Source organism: Giraffa tippelskirchi, chromosome 12 (assembly GCF_054371585.1).
Source record: "Giraffa tippelskirchi isolate mGirTip1 chromosome 12, T2T-mGirTip1v1.2.pri, whole genome shotgun sequence".
Taxonomy (NCBI): domain Eukaryota; kingdom Metazoa; phylum Chordata; class Mammalia; order Artiodactyla; family Giraffidae; genus Giraffa; species Giraffa tippelskirchi.
This window is the reverse complement of record NC_137286.1, coordinates 101,642,784-101,648,783: the sequence shown is the minus strand read 5'-3', so window position 1 is coordinate 101,648,783 and position 6,000 is coordinate 101,642,784.

Here is a 6,000-nt window from a genome sequence, read left to right as displayed (position 1 = left end):
GCCCCATGTCAGATGTTGCCAAGAGCAATATGAAAGCTGCAGCTGTGATAAGATGCTTTGGCTCTTCATAGGCTGGCATGGCTGGGTGGCATGGCTGGGTGGGGCCAGGTAGAAAATGGGTTAGACTGGGGACAACATGGGGTGAGGAGACTACTTAGAAGTATTTTTTTTTCCTGGTAATGGATTTTTTAAATTAATTTTTATTGGAGTATTGTTGCTTTACAACATTGTGTTAGTTTCTGCTGTACAGCAAGGTGAATCAGCTATACGTATACAAGTATCTCCTCTCTTTTTAGATTTCCTTCCCATTTAGGTCACCACAGAGGACTGCGTGGAGTTTCCTGTGCTACCCAGTTGGTTCTCACGGGTTATCTATATTATATGTAGTATCAATAGTGTACGTATGCCAATCTCAATCTCCCAGTTCATCCCATCCTGCCCTTACTCCCCTTGATGTCCATAAATTTGTTCTCTATATCTGTGTCTTTATTTCTGTTTTGCACATAAGTTCACCTGTACCCTTTCTCTAGATTCCACATATATGTGTTAACATATGGCATTTGCTTTTCTCATTCGGACTTATTTCATTCTATGTAACAGTCTCTAGAGTCATCCACATCTCTGCAAATGGTACTATTTTGTTCTTTTTATGGCTGAGTAATATTAGAAGTCTTTTATCATGGCCTGATTCAGTGCCATTCAGTCTTCTTTCAAAAAGAGTCTAATAGACCCTCCTAGGGAGGTGGTCCCCCCACCCACCCCAGCCTAGTCCCAAACGTACGTAACAGTATCAGCATGTCTGCACAGCTCCCTTGGCCAAGAAATGAGGCTGACCTCTACTTTCTGTATCATGGGAATGTGACTTTTTATAATTTCTTTCAAATATAAATAAAAAATTAGTAGCTTTTCAAAACTCTATGTTCTACTGGGAGATACAACCTTCTCCATGGCTCCACTTGTATCTCTGCACCCACACCACAGAGAATGCTCTTCTGAGGTCAAACATCTTCTCCAGTGAATGTTTATTGGAAACCCAGGAATTCAAAAGCGATCTCAAAATAAGTCTGTGGTTTGTCTCTGGGGGCAAGCCTTTCCTCAGTGTGGCAGGCAGAAGGATGGCCTCCCCTAGGAGGTCTGGTCCCAACCCCTAGAACCTGTGAATGTATATACTCCATATTGCAGATGTGATCAAGTTCACAGCCTTGAGATGGTGAGGTTAGCCTGGATTATTCAGGTGGACTTCATCTAATCATGTGGGTTTTTAAAAAGAAAGACCTCTTTCCCAGCTATGGAGAGCAACCATGGAAGTATGGTCAGAGATGCAAAGTTGCTGACTTTAAAAAGAAAAAAGTTATTTATCCATTTGTCTGCACAGGGTCCTAGTTGCAGCATGTGGGATCTTTTAGTTGTGACATGTGGGATCTCTGAAGATGTGAGGAGGTGGGCGTGAGCCAAGGAAGGTAGGAAGCTTCTGGAAGCTGTAAAGGGTGAGGAAATGGATTCTCTCCTAGACCCTCCAAAAAAGAAACACAGCAAGGTCAACACCCTGATTTTTGTCTACTGAGACCCATACTGGAATTCTAACCTATAGAGCTGGAAGAAAGTAAACATGTTTTGTTCTGAGCCATTGATGTTGCGGTAATTTGTTATAACAGCAGTAGGAAATGAATGCCCTCCCTTTGCTAGCACTCAAGGCAGACCTGCTTATTTAAACACTGTGTCTACTCAGGGTTGACCTTGTAGTGCCTTCCAATTCACCGATGCCCTTACCTAGCTGGTTTCATTCTCTCCACCAGGTTCAAAACTCCCTAAGAGCAAGGACCAAGTTAATCATCCCGGCATCTCTAGGGCCAGCATAGTAGATGCCACATAAGAGATTTCAATAACTATGAATTCAGTGATTGTATGAAAGCCCAAGGCAGCCTAGGGCTTCATAATGCCCCCATGGGACCTCCAAAGTGAGGCATGAGTACTTCTTTTCAGACATAAAGAGGTCAAAGCTGATGTCACCGTTGATGTATATGTATGTCATGATGGTGAAATGAATTCCTGTTGGCTGTAACCAAGACAACAAGAAATCCCATTCACATGAAGAGACTGGTGAGTCATTCAGACAAGCGTCAGTGGAGGCCTGGCTTCCCAGGACAATTTCTGTACAATGTCACTCCAGGCCCCTTTTCATGAAGAGCATTTATCAACAGGGCCCTATGTGATTCATTTCCCTGGTCCCTCCAGTGAAGGCATGAGACTCAGAAACAAAGCTCTGTTGGTTTGGACACACCCCTCATGAAATCATGTTTATTTTTGGAAAGAAATGACCATTCACAACTTTTCGCTGTTGGGTAGAAAGCTCTGTAGTCGCTTTCTAGAAAAGTTGACCATGGGCAGTTACAGTATAAATAATGCAACCTTCTCCCCATCATATTTTTGGTAATTATTTTCAACTGTCATGATCAGAAACTGGGAATCAGTGGAGAAGGGGGTCCAGAGAAAGCCCTGCTGGCCAGGCCCTGATCTGCTGTGGCTCTGTTCACTGCGGCAGCCCCTCTGTCCCTGTAGAGATCTGTAAACTCCTTGTAGTTGTTCAAGCTGGCATCTTGGGCTGGTACAGAGATGCTATAGCTTAGGTGGCCTTTCCCACTAGGACCAAAAGGCTTGGTGAGGGTCCAGCATCAGACCTCAACTCACCCAAGACTAGGAACTTTGAGTTTACCTGGAGACTTCATCACCGACTTGATGGACATGAGTTTGAGTAAGCTCCAGGAGTTGGTAATGGACAGGGAAGCCTGGCGTGCTGCAGTCCATGGGGTCACAAAGAGTCAGACACGACTGAGTGACTGAACTGAACTGAACTGAAACTCACTGGCAACCAGAGTTTTCCTCCTGTTTTAAGCTTCTCTCCTCAACCATTCAACACCCATCCCTGATGTCGGGTCCAACTATGGCTTCAATGACCCCTGAAGTGGTCCCCTGAAAGTGTGATAGTTTATTCTAGCAGATGACAACCCTCTTCAGTGATACTCCCTTTGCTGTCAACTTAAGGGCTGAGAGATCGCTCAAGTTTACGTTTGCAACCTGGGTGTGCCTTCTCCTTTGTCTTCCCCCCATTCTCTTGCCAACCCCTTGGGAAAGGACGTAACCCTGGCAAGTGATGTTCCTTAATTTGTTCCCAGGTTCTGAGCAGAGCGAGTCTCCTGGCCACATCAACCCAGTCCTCCAGCAGGGTTTTGGTGACTCTCAAGTGCCCGGGGCACAAGTACAGACAGGTTCTTCAAGTGGCAAACTATAAACAGGAAGTGGATGGTAGGATATTAAGCCTTGGGCACTTGACACACAATTTATTCTGCTTGGCTCATATTTGCAGCTCTCTGTAACTACAGTTCTGTGATAGAAGCATATCAGAATCAAGAAATATTTAATGAACGACTAATGCATTTTATCTGTTGTAACGCAGCTTGGCCAGGAAAGCAAGAGGATGGGCTGACATTTGAACAAGGGTACTTAGAAGGAACCCTTACCTAAAATCATTCCAAATCCTAAACTTTTACCAACCATGGTGGTCCCACACTCTCTGGTCACTGGGAGAGCTGTGTGGGGATCGAGCAAGTGCTCCAGAGCGGGCTTTGGGGCTGGAAGAGCCTGGAGGTGGGAAGCCTCATGATCACTCAGGTAAGGTGAGCTCCACCAAACACAACCTTGCCATGGAGAGATGAGCCAGCTGCCAGGACTGGGGAGCACAAAGCCCTCATTCAGTCAAGTGAACAAAAGGGTCAGGACTTTAGGGAGACAGCTGACATGAATACTCCACTAAAGAGGCAGCGTCTCAGGAGAAAACCAGGACGTGACAGATGGCATGAGAAGACAGAATATCTTTACTCCTTCCTTGTGGTTGTTCAGTTGCCAAGTCGTGTCTGATTCTTTGTGACCCCATGGACTGCAGCACACCAGGCTCCCCTGTCCTTCACCGCCTCCCAGAGCTTGTTCAAACTCGTGTCCATTGAGTTGATGATGCCATACAACTCTCATCTTCTGTCGTCCCCTTCTCCTCCTGCCCTCAATCTTTCCCAGCATCAGGGTCTTTTCCAATGTGTCAGCTCCTCACAACAGGTGGCCAAAGTATTGGGGCTTCAGCTCCAGCATCAGTCCTTTCAATGAATATTCAGGGCTGACTTCCTTTAGGATTGACTGGTTTGATCTCCTTGCGGTCCAAGGGACTCTCAAGAGCCTTCTCCAGCACCACAGTTTGAAAGTATCAATTCTGTGGCACTCAGCCTTTGTTATGGTCCAACTCTCACATCCGTACATGACTAATGGAAAACTATAGCTTTGACGATACGGACCTTTGTTGGCAAAGTGAGTGAGCCATAGAACCCCCAAGAGGAGGAAAACAATAGAAATGCTCACCTGAAAAGTGTATGTTAGAGATCAGAAACTGAAGATTCAAGAGGAAGCCAGGACCTTGGGAAGGAGAGAAGCAATTTGGAGTATATGTGGAACGTCTTGTGGAGCAAGAGTGTTACTGTGTGTGAGGTTTTTCACAAAGATAATCAATCAAGGATAACTTCCTGCTGTCCACCTGGACCAGTCACTTGACCAAGGTCCCTTCTCCTCCCCCACACTCCTCTTCCCTCCTCTGGTCCTCCATGTAGGGTTTCACACTATGGAGAAGTTGACAATTAGACTTTATTTAATAATAGCGATCTATCTCTATGGAGTTGGTTGTAAACAAAAGGATCTTGAATTGAAGAGCATCTTCCTATAGGTCATATATTAAAATTAGCCAACTTTAATTTTAACTGTTTTTAACTGTTAAAACACCAAAAAAAGAAAAAAAAAAAGAGGTATAAACTGTTTTCTTTGATCATGGTGAAATAGATAGCTTAAATGTGTCCTTTCAAGCGACGCGGGTCCAAACCAATAATCAGGTCCTAGACAGAATAATCACAATGGGGCCTTGTCAAAGGGGGTGCATGATGGTAAACCAGTGGTTCACAAAGTCATGGGACAAATCTGGGACATCATACCAGAAAGGGCTAGATATATTATGGGAATGCAAAAGTTGCAGAAAATTTTAAGATAAAACAAAATACTGCAATTAAATACAGGCTTTTCGTTGGCCACATTGGCCACACCCCAGAACAATGAGTGCCAGTAGAAGCTCTCCAGCGGAAAGTTCTGAAAGCTCTGCTCTCTGGAAACATAAGGAGGTCACACCCAGCCCAGCCTTCTGGGTCCTCACTTTCCTTACTTCTCTCTCAGTGGGAAAGTCTGGTACTCTATGTCTTCATAGACATTGAGAAAACACTATTTCCAAGTAAATACATAAGCCACAATGCAAAGTATGCAGGTAAGATATCAGACTCCCTTTCTTTCACATGAAACATCTAGAACAACAACCACAGCTAACAAAGAGTAATTGACACATCGATACCCTGGTTTGGTGTGGTCTGACCCAGCCAGGGGTGCGGCTACTGACAGTAGGTAGGTTTTGTGGAAGAGAACAGAGCAGCTCAATGCCGGCAAGATAAAATGTTAGGGCTGTCTCCTAAACATCTTCCCAGCTGTCTTTGGCATTTTTTTCTTTCTTCTTGGATCCACGGATTGCCCAGTGTCCTGGACCCACTTTCTTCCCTATGGAGAACCTTGCCAAGGCTCCCGTAACACTGCCATCACATCCTCTATACAGACACCTGCAGGGGTGCCCTGTTGCCTCTTAAGTCTTACTTAAGATCCCACAGTTTCGGGCAACTTACCTTATCTTTCTGGGGCTTCCCATGTGGTGCTAGTGGTAAAGAACCTGCCTGCCAACGCAGGTGACATAAGAGATGCAGGTTCAAACTCTGGGAAAGGAAGATCCCCTGGAGGAGGAAATGGCAACCCACTCCAGTATTCTTGTCTGGAGAATCCCGTGGGCAGAGAAGCCTGGCGGGCTATGGTCCATAGGGTCGCACAGAGTTGGACACGGCTGAAGCGACTTAGCATGCACACATCTTCTAGTGC